Here is a 19,972-nt window from a genome sequence, read left to right on the forward strand (position 1 = left end):
GTCGAAAACAAGGTTAAAACCGTGAAGATCTTATTCTTTTCACGGTTTGATGTTGAATGATCATCACGCATGCTCTCTACACAAATGTAAAAACTTGACAGCGTTGTCAAATGTGGAATACACGGCATTAAATATTAAGAATGCTATCCCTAACTATACAAGTACTATTATTGTGAGAAAAAATTTTATTTTAATGTTTAAGTCATAAAAAGCGTTTATGCCTATTCTAATAAAATATGAGAAAAAAGATAGTGCATATCGCGCATAGTAAGTTCGCTGAACTCACGTAAAAAGTTTTTTTATGTTGCATATTGCTCTTTTGCGTATATGCATCTACTGCGAAACGGGAAATATCACCATCATATTTTTAATACGACTTTCTATAGCCACAAAAATTGTACTAAGGAAAAAGATAATATGAAATTGCAGTATGCGTATCTTCAAATGTCTCTTTCAAGGATATATCAATTGTTACAATAATCGTGAGGAAATGTAATATTATTTAGAATTTAGGCTATAAGTATATTCATACTTCACAAATGTGTTTCCAATGATGAAATTTCACGGTCTTAATATTGTTATTTTATAATGTATCATATATGGTAGCTTTCAGTGATCTGACAATTTTTTCGCAATTTATGTCCTATTTATTCTAATATTTTTCTCGCACGGAACGTGAGAGAATCAGGTTGGACTCCCAGCTAAGGTAATATTTTTCACAGCAAAAAATTAATTATTTACAGTTTTTAATAAGTTATGCAATATTAATAAGATCGATAAAAGATGTGTAAACAACATCAATAATTGTTAAATTGTTAGTCAATTCGACTTGTGGTATAACTACGATAATTTATCAGTGTTTCGTTTCAATTCTGAAAAAATTTTATCTTGCAATCGAAGAATTATGTTTGTAGTATATAAACTTACATACACACAATTATTTAGAAGCATCCGGCTTAGACCGCTGTGGCATTGTCTCATTCGGTTTAATATTATTCTGTTTATCGAAGATAAGATATATTTGACCATTTCTTTTTCTAAAATCAAAGTAAGATAATAAAACTGACATATATATATACATAGATACACTGACGTAATTATATTCATCTTACCACGTTGATTTAATAAGACACGTATAGCACTAAAAATTAAAGAAACACACATTATCGTTATATATAATCTAATTTAAAAATAAATATTAAAGAGAGAGAGAGAGAGAGAGAGAGAGAGAGAGAGAAATTTATTTTATAATTTCGTACTACAGATTCCTGGGGGGTTTTCTCTCAATCATTATTGTATTATTCCTGTGCAATGAAAATATCCATCACATTTCAAAATACTTAATAATATATAAAATAGACAACAATTTGTATAATAGGCAAGGAATAACTTTATTTTTTACATACGGTAACAATAAATTTCTAGGTTTCTTCTATGTAGGAAATTTTTTACTATATAATATTATAATCATGAACATACTATTTACGTCTATGTAGTAGTAGAATATTTACATATATCTCATCTTCAGACATGTTTTGTCAGTAGACATGATATATAGCCAATCGATGATTTTAATATCTAAAATTAATTATATTAATCAATGTAAGGCTTTGTAAGTATAAAGCGATATATATAACAAGGAGACAAAAAGTCGATAGTATATCAAAATAAAAAACTTTAATTTAGATATTAATATTAATATGTGTAGCTTTAGACGTTTCAACTCCGATCTGATCATTCTCAATGTTACAGATTACAGTAAATACAAATAAATTTGTTATACTCTATGAGATGACTATTACAAAAGTCGGTATCCTTCAAAAATTACTCCGTGTTTTTCATGCTTTGAATCGAAAATTCGAAAGTCCGTTTGTACCAACAGATATAAACGAGATGAGAATACTAAATTTTATATAAACAAACTATTGAACTTTCTTTTTGATTCAAAGCATGAAGAACACAAACGGAGTAATTTTTGAAGGATAACGATTTTTGTAATAGTCACTTCATAGATTATAACGAATTTATCTCTATTTACTGTAACATTGAGAATGACCAGATCGGAGTCGAAACGTCTGTAGCCATATATATTATTATTATCATCTAAATTAAAGTTTTTTGTTTTATAATATTGTCGGCTCTTTGTCGCCTTGTTATTTATATCGAAAAATTAATTATTATTGTTATTTCCTGATATCTGAATATACATATTTCTAATATGGATTTTATGTAGGTGCAAATGTAAAAATCAGGATACGGCGATGATTTTAATTTGTGTTATTATAAATTTGTATTGTATTACGTTTTTTTAAATTTAATTGTGTAAAGATGTGATAACGATTACATATGTTGTTATTAATTTATGTTATAATAATATTTGTAATTATAATTTGTAATCTATGTAGTTTACAAGCAAATGTTAAAGTTATCATAATCGACATGTGATAAATATTACACATTTTTCTCTCGATCAAATCTTACTTAAAACAAAAAACAATGAAATAATAAATACTACATATAGAATATTTTAATTTATGAAAAACAGTACAAAGTATGTTGATTTATATTTATAAATGAAATTGCAGATAAGTACACAAATATAAAATTCTATCTAAAATAGTATACTATATATATAGTATAAAATAAAGTTATAATAAATAGTGTATATATATATATATATGTATGTATGTATAGTGCGTGCGTGCAACAACAGAGAGAGAGAGAGAGAGAGAGAGAGAGAGAAGTTATATGAAAAGTAAAACATATTTAAACAGCAGACGGATAAATTTAAAATAATAGAATTATAAATAATCTTACATTACAAAAAGTAGATATTGTTAGTGGAAAAATCTTTCCTGCAGTGATATAAAAAGGATATTTAGTTCGGAGCATTAACAAAATAAGACTTTTTGCCTTATTTGATTCCAACTTGTACCATTCAAGATCGCATATTGCACGATATACTGCATTGCTCTTAATAAATGTGTGCAATAAATTAATATTAATGAGATTTCTATGAGATTATTTCCAAACGTATTAGTAATAATTGATTGAAAATTAATTAATCTCTTGTTACTTTTAAAAAGAAAAGAATTAAAAACACAGAAACATATTATACAACAATAATGCTACTTATTATTATACAAGGTCTCCAAAAAGTCCGGAAACGGTTGAATATCTTCAAAACGAAGCATTTGTGAGAAAAATGTTTCAGACAAGAATTGTAGGGTTTAATGTGATATACTTACTGATCTAATCAGTTTGACCTTGGGTGTCGTCGCCAAGGTCAGATCAAGATCACGTAGAATTTTTTTAAAGAAACCCCCTACTTTTTATTATATTTTCTTGTAGCTTACCTCGAGAGCTTTTCAAAACACTATAATAAAATATTTTTCCATTAAGTATTTTTCGAGTTATAAGGCTCGAAAGTTATAGTACTGCCGGCATTAACATTACCCAAAGTGCACCACGTGGAGGTTGCACGATCGGATTTACACCTCTTTTGTGTATGTGTGGTGTGTATGCGCGCGCGCGCGCGCGTGTGGGTGAAGGGAGACACTTCGAATATTTAATTAATTGAAGAAATGGAATAATCCAATATCTAAAAGGTATGTCACTGTCACTCGCGCGCGCACACACACACTCACGCACGCACGCACGCACACACACACCACACACACACACAAGAGGTGCAAATCCGACCGTGCAATCTCCACGTGGTGCACTTTGGGTAATGCCGGCGATACTGTAACTTTTGAGCCTTATAACTTGAAAAATACTTAATGGAAAAATATTTTATTACAGTGTTTTGAAAAGCCCTCGAGGTAAGCTACGAGAAAATGTAATAAAAAATAGAGGGTTCCATTAAAAAAATTCTACGTGATCTGGATCTGACCTTGGCGACGACACCCAAGGTCAAACTAATTAGATCAGTAAATACATCATATTAAACCCTACAATTCTTGTCTGAAACATTTTTCTCAAAAATGCTTGGTTTTCAAGGTATTTAACCGTTTCCGGACTTTTTGGAGACCCTGTATAACAATATAAGCGCAAAAAATTTTTCTTATATGATATATAAAAATTATTTTTTCCAAGGATAAAACATAATAAATTTGTTTATATAGACAGAACACTATTACACACATTATACGTATAACTTACTTGCTCTGTTATAAGTTCTCCTGCTACACAATACAGAAAAGTATTCATCAATAATATAACAAGAAGTAATAGTAAGAAGTATCCTTGTATGACATCACCATTAGCTATATTTTTGTTAGTAAATATCTGAAATATGTAAATTACAGGAAAGCAAAGAAGCGTACTATGTCTGTTATAGAATATTTTCTCACATTTGGTTTACTGAATCTTACAATAGTAAATAAAAATCCGGTGAGGCAAAATACAATAGCAAAATTAAGTATCAATGCTAACATCATTACTGAGTATGTATTTTCAATATTGTCGACAAATCTACAAGAGAGAGAATAAAAAGATTTAAAACGATTATCCTATTAATGCAACAAAACACTATATATATTCGTAGATACATATTTCTAAATATGAATCAAAACGTAAAATAAGTAGATCATCGTTCATTAAATATTATTTGATATATAATATATTCCTAATTACATATTTGTAATAAAGGTACACAAGAATTAAAGTAATTCTTACATAATAAGAATACTTTTGACAGCTGCGCTGAGAATGAAACTTAATAAAGTATTTTTAATAAATATAATCACCGAATTAGGAAATAAAGAGAAAATGTACATTATTTCTCATTCCAATGTTAAAAATTTATCCGTATTAACTCGTCACAATAAATACATATATTTATATGTATGTATAAATGTAGATAAAATATTTTAACATTAATTTAAATTTAAATTTAAGTTCAAAAATTAAGACGGATACGTAAAAGAATATTTTCAATAATGCTTTTAAATCAATTACGTTAAAACCTGTTGTCATAGTAAACGTTCATACCTGATAAGACGTATATGGGTTTTTACGATGTTATTTAAAACTTCATTGAAATTTTTGCAAGATACCAAATCAATTAATCGGCATCTAAAGTTTTCCAACTGGCCACAAACGTGAAGAAGTAAAAAAACTAGAAAAATATCTACACACATGTAAATCAAACCTCCTAATAAGATGGTTAAAATATGAATGAAGAATGTCAATTCAAATTGCGGACTTTTATCTGTATTGTAGAAATTATATGTATTCAACAGTAACGGTTTGCGCACATCTGTGAGATTCGGTATGTGATGTGTTACATACATTACTGAAATGTCAAAACAAAGAGGTACGATGATTGCTATTAGAATCCCTATTATCGCGATTGTATATCCAATTATCATAATTAATCGTGCTGTTCGTGCTCGTTTTATCATCACGTTTCTTTCTCTATCTTGCTTGAATGTTATCCAGTCTTCCATCATCATATTTATAATTGACAATAGAACTTAAAAATATAAATAACTATAGATAAAACATAAGCATTGCTAGTGGCGTAAAAATATTTAATTATATATTAGGATGTTGCTTTATTTATTTTTGTAAACTATCGCATCGAAGAGAAAGAGAATTATTTTATAATTTATTTTTTTTCAAATACCTTGATATGTAAGAGTAAATCATATATAATTTCTATAATAATTTCTTATTATATATAATCTACAATATTATATTATACTTGTAATTATAATATAATTATTTGTCGTACGATCATTTAACAATGTGACGGTATATAACGTATAATAAATATTTTATTTTATGTAATTCTGATCATATACCTGTTTGTTTCCATCGTATTATGACGTATCTCACTAACATCATAATTTGGGGTAATGTTGTATGTAAATTATCTATTACAAGTACTATGTCACCCCAAACTTCTATAACCGCACATATCATTGGAATATTAGAAACAAATATTAATAAAATATAAATGATAGCGACCCAAATTTCTGGCCACAAACTTTTCTCGGTACATTTATTGAGTCTAGGCCACAAGCCTATTATTTCAAATCCTATACGATGTAAATTAACTGCCCACATGAAATCTAATAAATTTTTATACGATATAAGCGATTTAATTAAATATTACTATTTAATATTATTATTAAGCGATGAATTAAATAATTGCAAATTAACACGAGAATGATTTAACGTTTATATGGAACAAGAGTTAATGATAATGAAACATTCCAAGAATTTTACAATATAAAATTATATAAACTTATTTACTGTACACATTAAATATGGATAATAATGTAGCATTATATTTAGTACCTTTGTATCCTGGAGATTTTGTAATGTCCATATCGAAAACTAGGATGAAACCGTGAAGATCTTATTCTTTCCACGGTTTGATGTTGAATGATCGTCACGCATGCTCTCTACACAAATCCAAAAACCTGACAGCCTTGTCAAATGCAAATTACATGGCATTAAATATTAAGAATGCTATTCCTAACTACAGGTACTGTTATTGTAAGAAAGAATTTTATTTTAACGTTCATGTCATAAAAAGCATTTATACCTATTCTAATAAAATATGAGACAAAAGATGTTGCATTACATAGTAAGTTCGCTGAACTCACTTAAAGTTTTTTTATATTACATATTGCTTTATGGAGTATATGCATCTACTGTGAAACGAGATATAACACCATCATATCTTTGATACGACTTTCTATAGTCACAAAAATTGTACTAAAGAATAGAGATAATATAAAAGTGCATATTATGTCCGTATCTTCAAATATTTCTATCTAAAGACATATCGGTCGTTACAGCAAACGTATGTGTGTGACCGAATATAACATTATTTATACTATAAGTATAATTCGTAATTCACAATTGTATTTCCAATGATAAAATTTCTATTGTTTAAAACTATAATTTTATAATGTAAGTAGCTATTAATGATTCTTGCAATAAGATAACTAATTTGTTCTAAGCCATATAACCAATCTATTTATAACTCTAATTTTTTCTGTTCATCAATAATTTGATAGTTATGTAATTCTTTTCTTAAAAAGCTATCGATGTAAGTGATAAGACTAACATAGATACATCAACGTAATTATATTTATCTTGTCACTTCTATTTGTCAAAGCATGAATAGCACTAAAAATTGATGAAACATCAATTATCATTACATATGTATAATGTAATTAAAAAACAAACAGTAAAAAATTTATTTTATAATTTTGTGTTATATACAGATTCTTCGTTTTCTCTTAAATGTATATACTTAAATATAAAGAAACTTAATCATTATTGAAGTATGCAATAAAAATGTTATTGCAATATGTTTAATGATGTAATTTATAATAATAACAACCAATAGGCAAAATATAATTTTATTTTTTACATATACTAACAAACAGAGTTTTTCTTAGAAATTCTTTACTTGTAACTGTTTATTATCGTAAACATAAGTGTGTCTATTTTATGCTAATACACGTAGTATGTTAAAAATTAATATGTCATTTCAACCATGTTTTGTTAATAAAAATGATATATAACCCATCGATGATTTTAATATCTAAAATAGATTATTATTGTTATTTCTTAATATTCGAGATACATTCGTCGTTATTAGAATACTAGCCTTTGTGCACATACATATGTAAAAGTCATTGTACTGATTAACTACGATATTAATGATAACTATAATTAAAATGAGAGAAATCTAAATAATCTTACACTGCAAAAAGTAGCCAATGTTAATGGAAATATCTTTCCAGCAGTGATACTTAAAGGACGTTTAGCTTGCATCATTAACAAGACAAGATTTCTTGCTTTTTTTGATTCTAATTTATACCATTCAAGATCGCACAATGCACGATATACAGCGTTGCACTGAATAAATACATACAAGAAATTAATATTTGTGCAATTTCAATAAGTCTTATTTCCAGGAATACTATACAGGGTGACCCATTTTAACTTAAGCAGCCAAATAACTCGAAAACTAAATCCAATAGACAAAAATGTTTCAAATAAAAATGGAACGGTATCGAGGGGGACACGTTTTAGTCACGTTGTTTTTTTCCTAAGTGGAGGCGCTAAAAAGATATGAAGGTCACCTCCACTTTTTTAAATGGAATTATGTAATTTTTTTTAGATAACGTGATTCCTCTAATTATTTTGCATATAAAAGTATTAAGGTAGAGATACCAAAAAACCAATAGTTTTCGAGATATTTTACACTTTATTTTGGTACATATTGACACAAAATGTTAAATAACTCGTAAACTGTTAACTTTTTGATTATCGTACCTTAATACTTTTGTGAACAGAATAATGAGATAAATCAAATGGTGTAAAGAAAACACATAGTTGCATATTTAAAAAATTATCCATTTTGTATACATATTTTTTTTAAAGCAACTATGTGTTTTCTTTACACCATTTGATTTATCTCATTATTCTGTTCACAAAAGCATTAAGGTACGATAATCAAAAAGTTAACAGTTTACGAGTTATTTAACATTTTGTGTCAATATGTACCAAAATAAAGTGTAAAATATCTCGAAAACTATTGGTTTTTTGGTATCTCTACCTTAATACTTTTATATGCAAAATAATTAGAGGAATCACGTTATCTAAAAAAAATTACATAATTCCATTTAAAAAAGTGGAGGTGACCTTCATATCTTTTTAGCGCCTCCACTTAGGAAAAAAACAACGTGACTAAAACGTGTCCCCCTCGATACCGTTCCATTTTTATTTGAAACATTTTTGTCTATTGGATTTAGTTTTCGAGTTATTTGGCTGCCTAAGTTAAAATGGGTCACCCTGTATAGTTAATTAAAAATAGTTAATTAAAATTTAACTGATACTTATTATTTTTTGTAAAAGAAATAATTGAAAATAGAATTGTCGTACAAATAAAATAAATTTAATTTCGTGCCATTTTTCATTAAAAAACGGTCATTTAACATATATTATATAAATATATAATAGAAATAACAAAATAAATTTTTAATAGTTTTTTCTAGTAATATAATATTAACAACAAGCACATTATTATAACAATATAAAAACATTTATTGTTGCACATATTAACGTATGAAAATTATTTGCTTCAAAATATAAAATATTATGTTTATTTGTTGTGAGTTTGACTTACTTGATCGGTTACAAGCTCTCCCGCTCCACAATACAGCAAAGTATTCATCAACAAGATAATAATAATTAGTATCGAAAAATATCCTTGCGCAATAATTGCTTTATCTTTAATTATTTTTCTATCAACAAATATCTGAAATATATATTATAAGAACGTAAAGAAGCTTACGTGTACATTAAAATATTTTCTCGCATTTGTTTTATTGAATCTTACGATAGTAAATAAAAATCCTCTTAGGCAAAATACAATACCAAAATGAAATACTAATACTAACATCATTAAAGAGTATGTACTTTCAATATTGTCAACAAATCTATAAGAATAAAAATTTAAAATCATTATGACATTAAATCAATACAGCAATACATGTGTGTGTACAATACATATGTATATAAAATATATACACGATGAGAAAGAATATCAGAACCCCGAAATATTTTGAAAAATATAAGTTTTATAAAAAAAACTTTCAGATAAATGTTGTAGAAATATATATAAATATATATAGGAATATATACAAATATATAAAAATATATATACACAAATATATATATATATATATACAAACGTATATTATTATATCTAAATATAAAATATATAGAATATTGTCCATTCAATACTACTTACTACGTTTCTAAAATTAGGTTTTCTTAATAAAAATGAAAAAAGAACAGACTGGATATTAATATAATCGTACCTACAATTATATGATAACAAATAAAATTTTGACAAATGTGCTTTATAACTGCAAATGTGTTAGGAAATAATAAAGTGTTTAATGAACATGACCATTGGAAAGTAAACAAAAAATGTACATTATATTTAATTCCACATACAAAAAAAATTAATATGTTTGATATAATAAAAAATATACCTATATATAAAAAATTTTAACATTTAAAGTTTAAAATATTTATACAAAGAAATTGTTTTCAATAATGTTTTTAATTAAATTTTATTAAACGTTCCGTTATGACAATAAAAATACATACCTGATAAGACGTAGATGGGTAGCTACGATGTTGTTTAAAACTTTATTAAAATTTTTGCATGAAATCAAATTAATTAATCGAAACCTGAAGTTCTCTAATTGGCCACAAATATGAAGAATAATTAATATTAGAAAAATATCTACAGACATGTAAATAGTAGTTGCTAACAAGATCGTTACGGAATGAATAAAAAATGTCAACTCAAACTGTGGACTTTTATTTATGTCGTAGAAATTATACGTTGCCAAAGGTAAAAATTTTCGTCGATCCGTAGAATTTGTTACATATGTTATTTGAATGCCAAAGCAAGAAAGAATGGTTACTGTGAGAAACGTCATCATCACCAGAACATATCCAATCATCATAATTAATCGCGCTGTTCGTGCTCGTTTTACCATCACATCTCTTTCTCTATCCAATTTACATGTCGCCCAATCTTCCGCCATTGTATTTACAATTGACAAGAGAACTTGAAAATATAAATAACTATAGCTAAAACGTAAATTTTGTTAAAGGTATTAGAATATTAAATTTAGACACATGTATATTACATCAAGAAGAGAATCATATACATTTTACAATTTATTTTCATATACATTGCTAATTACTACAGAGAAATAAATCGTGTAGTCACCACTTTTAACTTTTTATTACATTGAAAATATTGTATAATTGTGATTATAATATTATTTGTCATAAGACAATTTAATAAAGCAACGGAATATATTGCTAAACACTTTATTTTATATTATATAATTTAAAACACATACCTGTTTTTTTCCGACGTATTATAGCGTACTTCACTGATGCTATTAATAGAGGTAACGTTGTCTGTAAATTGTTTATTACAAATATCATATTACCCCAAACTTGTATAACTGCACACATCATCGGAATATTAGAAATAAATACTAATAAAACAAAAATGATGCCGACCCAAATTTCTGACACTAAGTTTTTTTTGTTAGATTTGTTGGATTTAGGCCACAAGCCCATCATTTCGAAACCAAAACGATGCAGATTAACTGCCCACATAAAATCTAATAAATTTTTATAAAAATTAACGGCAATGAGGTATCTTAAAAATAGATTTACGAGGCAAAATTGTATAAAATTATTTACTATAAGTATAGATTAAACACGGATAATAAATAGAAACATGTATCATGAAATTAGTACCCCCATATCGTAGAGGTCTTGTGATATCCATGTCAAAAACTAGAACATGGGAAATGTTGGTCTTTCTACGGTATGATGCAGAATGATCATCACGCATGCTCTCTATATACAAATGTAAAAACACAACAGCTTGTCAAATGTGGATTACATGACATTAAATATTAAGAACACTATCCCTAATTACAGATATTGAGATATTGTAAGAAAGAACTTTATAAACGTTCATGTTATAAAAAACGTTTATATCTGAAATATGAGACAAAAAAATATCGTAAGTTCACCGAACTCGCTTGAAAAGTTCTTTCATGTTGCATGTTGCTTCATTATGTATGCGTCTATTGCGAAACAAGAAATATCGCCATTGCATTTTTAATACGACTTTCTATAGTCACAAAAATTGTACTAAAGAATTGAGATAATACTTATAAAATTGCATATTATGTGCATATCTTCGAATGTCTCTTTCAAAGACATATTGATTGTATTATAATAATCGTGAGCAAATGTAACATTATTTAGATTATAGGTATATTTATAATTCGTACTCCACAACTGTGTTTCCAGTGATGAAATTTATGTGGGTTAAAACTGCAATTTTATAACGTATTTCAATAATCTTGCAATATTCTTAAGGTAACCAATTCCCAAGCAGAACATCAAGTCATTATAATGTCAAAATGACTCCAAGATGATCATTAAAAGTCATTTTTCAATCATTTCTGATTCATTTTAATGTCATTTTGATATTATCGTGACTCACTGTTCTGTTAAGGTTTGTTCTAACATTTTTCTGTTCAAGATAAAATAGCCGAACAATTTTTTTCTTAAAATGAACTATGTAATAAAACTGACATAGATGCATCAACATAATTACATATCACGCTCGTTTATTTAACAAAACACGAGTATTCAATTAAAAAACAAATGTTATAGGGAAATTCTGTACTATATATTCCTGATTTCTTCTTAAATCTAATGTACAAATTTAATTATTAATATAACAATGAAGATATTATAATAATGTTTATTAGTATAAATTATAAAAAAAACAATAACAAATAGACAAAATATAATGCATCGCGCCTATTTAAACAGTTCATCGATCCCTATCGATTAGCATAACTGCGATGCTACCATTGTGTATTCGAGGAACGAGAAATAAATGTATCGAAAAAGGGAAGATGGCGAAATAAAGAGAACGAATAAACGTCGATATCTGCTGTGTATTCCACATAATAAATACGCCCACAATAATTTTATTTTTTAAATACAGTAACAATAAACAACATTTTGCAGGTTAAAAAAATTTTATTTGCAGCCATGTAATATTGTTATGCGCTTGGATTAGCCAGACACTACCGTGTCTCCAGAAAAATATGAACATATTTATTTGTAATATTGTTATAAATACGAACATATTTATTTGTATGCATATGTAGTACGTTGAATACATCATCTTCAGCCATGTTTTGTCAATAAAAATGATATATAGCCAATCGACGATTTCAATAGCTGGAATTAATTATAATTGTTATTTTCTGACATTTTAGATATTCGTCACTAAAATATTAACTTTTGAGAACGTACATAAGTAAAAATCAAGCTACTGATTGATTATCATATTAATGATTTTAATTTATGGAAGCTCTTCGTAAATTTTATTTCAATACTTCATATTTTCAAATTAAATTAATATTCCCGAATTAAATTAATGCGCACGCGTATGTGTAATATTAGTGATAATCGTATAATGCTGGAATACTCACCGAATTAGCGCGTATCTACACGATCTATAATCACCGATTGTAATAGGCGACGAGATACAATAATCGCCAAGCACGAAGTGATATTTTCTTTCATTGCTCGCGTGATGCAATTTTGCTATTTTGTAAACAGACACACTCAGTCATGCATACGGCACGTAACACTCATATTCACACATATACACATACTCACGCACGTGCACTCGCATGTGTATGTGTGTGTGTAAATAGCAAGAGAATGAGAGTAAATGTGTGCGTGCGTGCGTGCGGGCGCGCGCGCGTGTGAAAGAGAGAGAGAGAGAGAGAGAGAGAGGGAGAGGTTGCATATGAAAGTAATACAGATTCTATAAAATAACAAAAAGAAAACAAAATTAAAGTGAAAGAAATTTAAATAATCTTACACTGCAAAAGGTATCCATCGTTAATGGAAAGATCTTTCCAGCAGTAATACAAAAAGGACGTTTGGCTTGCATCATTATCAAAATGAGGTTTTTCGCCCTTCTTGATTCTAATTTGTACCATTCAAGATTGCACATTGCACGATATACTGCATTGCCCTTGATGATGAAAAAAAATAAATACAAGATGTTTTACGAGGAAGGATCAATATCTTGGAAGGTAATAGTATCGATCATTTTAAACAAAAATGTTCATATGAATATGTATTCTATTTCGAACGGTTTCCGAGATAGGACGAATTTGGCGGCCAATTGCCTCTGTGCTTGCTGCGAAATAAATGTTCTGCTATAATTTGAATTATATAAGAATCTTTGCATTTATGATTTATTAAAGCAAAGAATATTCACGTGAGAAGTTGTTACGCTCGAATACACAAAAAAATCATGTGGAAATTACTTTTACGTAAAAAAAATAACTTTTTTTTACAAAAAGATCGGTCTAAACTAGACTCAACGATTTCTAATCGATATTTTACTACTTATATCGATTAGTAAGTGTCTGTAAAATTATTTCAAACCAATTAATATTTTTGAAAAAAAAATCATTCTTCTTATCTAAAAAGCAATTCCCAAATAATTTTTAACATGTTGATTTGACGCGTATCGTTCATTCGTATCCGCAAGCAGGTAAAATCGAAAATTAATGGATGAAATATTATTACTATTCAAAGTAAAACATAGGTAGTACCTATATATACAATTATAAATAATTGTTAATGACTTTTGAATGAATAACTAGTGGGAACTAAAACCTTTAGGTCATTCAGGGTCATAACTTTGACAATACATGTATAATTACATATGTATGTTTAGTTCAATGAAGCTCGGGCCGTTACTGTAAATATTAAACCAAAATTCATTGTTGAACATAATGACATAAAATTGTTTACTCCAAGATATAAAACATACTACAATATCGTTTTTATTACGCATGCACGTAATGTGCCCAATACCTCAACGCTTTTGCGTGCGGGAAATAGCCAATACCTCAAGCCGTTGAGTTATTTCTCTAACCCCGCTCTTCTGCGCAAAAACGTTTCGGTATAGGCACATTACGACAAGCACTTGTAATGAAAAATTCTATGTGTAGCGAGTGAGGGCATATTTGTTTATAGTGCGCTCGTGCTCGTCCCGCGCTATAAACAACTATCCCCCATACTGTTACACAATGTACTATTATATACGTATATTATAAAAATACATTGTATATATTTTAAAATATATATATCTTTTTTACCGTAAAATAATATTGTAAGTATAACTTACTTGATGCGTTATAAGCTCTCCCGCTCCACAATATAACAAAGTATTCATCAATAAGACAATAATAATTAAAATGGAGTAGTATCCTTGTACAATAATAGCTTTATCTATTTTTTTATCAGCAAATATCTGAAAATGTACATTACAAAAATGTAAAGAAACTTATGCGTAGATTAAAGTATTTATGTTCTCACATTTGTTTTACTAAATCTTACAATAGTAAATAAAAATCCGCTTAGGCAAAATACAATGCCAAAATGAATTATTAATATTAACATCATTAATGAGTATGTATTTTCGATATTGCCGACAAATCTGTACAAAAAAGAATATTCAGTTTTTGAACATGACACTATACCGCGTCTCCTGATTAAAAATTGCTATGATATTAAATCAATGAAACAATAAATACATATGTATACATATATATTTATATACATAAAAAATATACAGAGTGTCATTGAGCTATGAGATCGCTCGTCATGAGCTGGTAGAGCGGACTGAACTGAGTCGAAAAGTCGTCTACCGTTTTGCAATTTTTGCAATAGTTAACGAAATATTAATTTTTAAAGATAGAGCCGAATAAACGTAAGCGCGTTATGTCTGCTCCCCATGAACCGCACGCCATACATTCCGTGGAATGGGCATACACGCTTGGTAGTAGTAGGCTGCGTGAACGCATTTATTCGGGTATCTTAGAAATTAATATCACGGTAACTATTGGGAAAATTGCAAAACGGTATAGGACTTTTCGACTCATTGCAGTCCGCTCTACCAGCTCATGACGGACGATCTCATAGCTCAATGACACGCTGTATGTACACATATATACACAGAGAGTGTCTATAAAATCTGACGCTATATCCCGAATACGGCTAAAAATATTTTATACGAAAAAGATGTAGAATATTAAGAGGATATACGATATACGACGAAAATATGGACACAATCTGGATCAATGACTTTCTAAAAAGATTCTTAAAAGGTCAATGTGATAAATGTTTCCTTAAATGGAAAATCAATGACATAGGAAATTGTTTCTCTTATATTCAGTTTTACATAAAAATTTTGAAAAGCATTCAAGACCAGCTTTAAGAATATATAATAAAAAATTGAAGTTGTTATTAAAAAATTTTAAGATAATCTTTTGCTTTATTACCTTACCTGTGATCTCGACAATACTATTCAAGATCATATTCTACTATTATTTTGTAATATACTACTTAAAATTCTGTAACATTTATATGAAACCTTTCTCTCAGAAATACGACTTTTCAAGATATATTATATAATAAGAAATCAGGGACTTTTTTCCATCATCCAGCAGTCAGTATGTAATATATGCACACATATATATTTATTTTAAAAAATATATACATATATCTAAGCATAAAATATATGAACTTTTGATTATTTAATATTATTATAGTTAAATTTGTAATTAGATATATCTAATGAAAGACAGACATTAATATATACATTATACATCATGTATTAACAATTAAACATTTAGGAATAAAACACAATAAAGTATACATTTAAATGTATACTTTAAGTGAACATAATTATAGAATTGGGAAGAAAAAAAGGAAAATATATAAACTTTGTATTATTGTGTAATATATATAAATATGAATAAAAAATTTCAACGTTCAAAATTTAAAACGTGTATATAAGAAAATAATTTTAATGATTTCTAAAAATTAATTTTATTATATTCTTCTGTCACAATAAAAATTCATACCTGATAAGACGTAAATGAGTCCTCACGATGTCGTTTAAAACTTTATTGTAATTTTTGTATGAAATTAAATTAATTAATCGATATCTAAAGTTTTCTAACTGGCCACAAATGTGAAGAACCGTTAGTACTAGAAAGATATCTACACACATGTAAATAGTACCTGCTAATAAAGTCGTCAAGCTATGAATGAAAAATGTCAATTCAAATTGCGGGCTCTTATCTGTATTATAGAAATGATATGGCGTCAATGGTAACGGTTTATGCACTCCCGTGAGATTCGCTGCGTCTATTACTGAAATACCAAAACACGGTAGAATGGTTATTGTAAGAGCGGCTATTACCATGAGAACATATCCAATCATCATAATTGATCGTGCTGTTTGTGCTCGTTTTATCATTACATTCCTTTCTTTATCTTGCTTGAATGTTATCCAATCTTCCGCCATCATGTTTATAATTGACAATAGAACTTAAAAATATATAAATAACAACAGATAAAACATAAGCATTGCTGAAAGCGCTAAAATAGTGAATTATTCGAACAAATGTTATTTTTTATGAAATATCGTATCAAAGAAAGAAAATTATACATATTATGATTTATTTTTATGAACATTGATATATAGGAGTATATCATACACAATTACTGGTTAATTATTATAATTTACAATATATTTGTAGTTTCAAGTATTCGTCGATTTAACAAAGTGACGAAATGTAACACTAAATACTTTTCATCACGCGTGCACGTAATGTGCCCAATAACTCAACGCTTTTGCGTGCGGTAAATAGCCAATAACTCAACGGCTTGAGTTATTACTCTAACCCCACTCTTCTGCGCAAAAACATTGCTGTATTGGGCACATTACGACGAGCACTTGTAATGAAAAATTCTGTGTGTAACTCATATACTCAGTTGTTTATTGTGCGGCACGGGCGCGGGGGAGCGCACTCGATACGCTCGTGCTCCCGTGCCCGCGTCGCACAATAAACAACTTACCATACATGTTACACAATGTACTATTAATTTATATAATTCTCGACATACCTGTTTGTTTCCGACGTATGATAACGTATTTTATTGAAGCTATTAACAAGGGTAACGTTGTTTGCAAATGTTTTATAACAAATACCATATTGCCCCAAACCTGTACAACTGCACATATCATTGGAATATTACAAAAAAATATTAATAAAATGAAAATGATGAAGGCCCAAATTTCTGACAAGTTTTTCTTAATACGTTTGTTGGATTTAGGCCATAAGCCCACCATTTCGAAACCTATACGATGTAGTTGAATTGCCCACATGAAATCTAATAAATTTTTATATAAGTAAGAGAGAGAGAGAGAGAGAGAGAGAGATTTGGATAATTATTTCAGATATTTATATTATTAAATTAATGTTTAAACGGAATAATAATTAATGATAATGAAATATCTCAGAATGAATTTATAATACAAAACTAATCAAAATCTATTTTGTGTGTGTGTGTATAAAACACTTATAATAATACGAAAATGTAGTAAGAAATTAGTACTTCTATATTCTGGAAATTTTGTAATGTCCATTTCGAAAATTGGAATACGAAGATTCCACTCTTTCCACGGTATGATGTAGAATGATCACGTATGCTTATATCTATCATACGAATGCAAAAACCTGACAATCTTGTCAGTTTATGTCATCAATTATTAAGAACGCTATAATTAATTACAATGACTGATAGTGTAAGAAAAAGTTTTATAAATGTATATGTTATAAAAAGCTTTTCTGTCTGATCTAAAACTTAAGATAAAAAATACTGCATTACATCAAGTCAGCAAAGTGATGGCTGAATTCGCTTGAAAAGTTTTTTCATAATGCTTCATTATGTATGCGTCTATTGCGAAACAAGAAATATAGCCGTTGCATTTTTAATGCAACTTTCTATAGCCATAAAAATTGCTGTAAAGAAAAGGTATAATATGAAATGCGTATCTTCAAATATCTTTTTCAAGACATATCTATTCTTACAGTAAACGTGGGTGAAAGTAATATCATATCTAGACTATAAGTAGATATTATAATTTGTACTTTACAATTTATATTTCTAATGATAAAATTTCGCTGGCTTAAAACTATCATTTTATAACATATGGTATAGCTTTCAGTGCTCTGGCAACTTTCTCGCAATTGACAACTTATAGATTTTAACGCGTATCTGTTTATTGAAGATGAAGGACCTGTTCAATACTTTTCTGAAGTTCGAAGTAGGTAATAAAACAGACATAGGATAGGCATTAATGTCGTTATTTTAATTTTACCATTTACGTTTATGCTAAAGCATAAATAACACAAAAGTTGATAAAATGTTATTGTTACATATGTAGGCCGATTATCGGCCTCGTTATCGACGGCATTAGAGGCCGTGCGGATCGTAAGATCGGTAGATCGTAAGTGAACGCTGCCACGACTGCACGTGGGTTGAATAAAATCTTAAGAAAAGTTGTGAACATCGCGAAGCCTAATCCTCTCCTAGTGCGATCCTCAAGTCCCCGAGAACGCATGTCGCCGATTTATTAAGAATCATTATTCAGAAGCTTACACATATAATGTAAATACTAAATAATAAAAAAGCATTGAAGAGAATTTCGTTTCGTAAGATAGATAAAGTATAAATTTGATCTCAACGATGGAATCTTTCTAACATTTTATTTCTTGTATTTTTTTATGTGCAGATACATTTTTAAATTTATTTCAATCTGATGTAAAATGTGTAAAAAGTTACGTTAAAAGTAGCACAATTTTGAAATTCTATTTTTGATTGTAATTTTCAATACTTTCACAATTGCTTAGTTTAAAATTGACGTTAACAAAAAGATTTCCTCTTTTGCTTTATAGAACCCTGGGATTTCGAGTTTTCTCTTAAAAGCAATGTTCAGCAGCCTTAATCTCTATCACACTATTATAAAACAAAATATTGTTATAAAATGCTTATAGATATAATTTATAATACAATAAACAAGATTCAATAAGCTATAAAGATAATTATATTATTACAATAAGGTTACATTTAAAGGCGTTTTGTAGGGAATTCTACATTTATGGCTTCTATGCTAACATCGTAATCATAAACGTATATATTTATATGTTTATGTAGTACATTGAATATATTATCTTCAATCACGTTTTGCTAATAGAAATGATATGTAGCCAAGCGATGATTTTAATATCTAAAATTAATTATTATAGTTATTTCCTGTCATTTGAGATACATAATACAATAAAAGCTTTATGGACGACTTAAATTCTATATTGAGGATATTCCTAATGTTATTTGATGTTCTCTGGACTTGTGACACAACTTAAAAAGTCCCATACCTTTTTGCAATTTTCGCAAATTAATAGTTAAAGAAAAATTAAGTACTTAA

At 28.1% G+C, this 19,972-nt stretch overlaps 1 pseudogene; it reads right to left on the reverse strand.

The window, feature by feature from the left end:
* Nucleotides 1-3,980: 3,980 nt before the first annotated feature.
* LOC108783460 (uncharacterized) lies at nucleotides 3,981-17,005 on the reverse strand (annotated as a pseudogene).
* Between the last annotated feature and the right edge of the window lie 2,967 nt (nucleotides 17,006-19,972).

The sequence above is a fragment of the Cyphomyrmex costatus genome, unplaced genomic scaffold, assembly GCF_001594065.2.
Source record: "Cyphomyrmex costatus isolate MS0001 unplaced genomic scaffold, Ccosl1.0 scaffold152, whole genome shotgun sequence".
In the NCBI taxonomy this organism is placed as follows: Eukaryota; Metazoa; Arthropoda; class Insecta; order Hymenoptera; family Formicidae; genus Cyphomyrmex; species Cyphomyrmex costatus.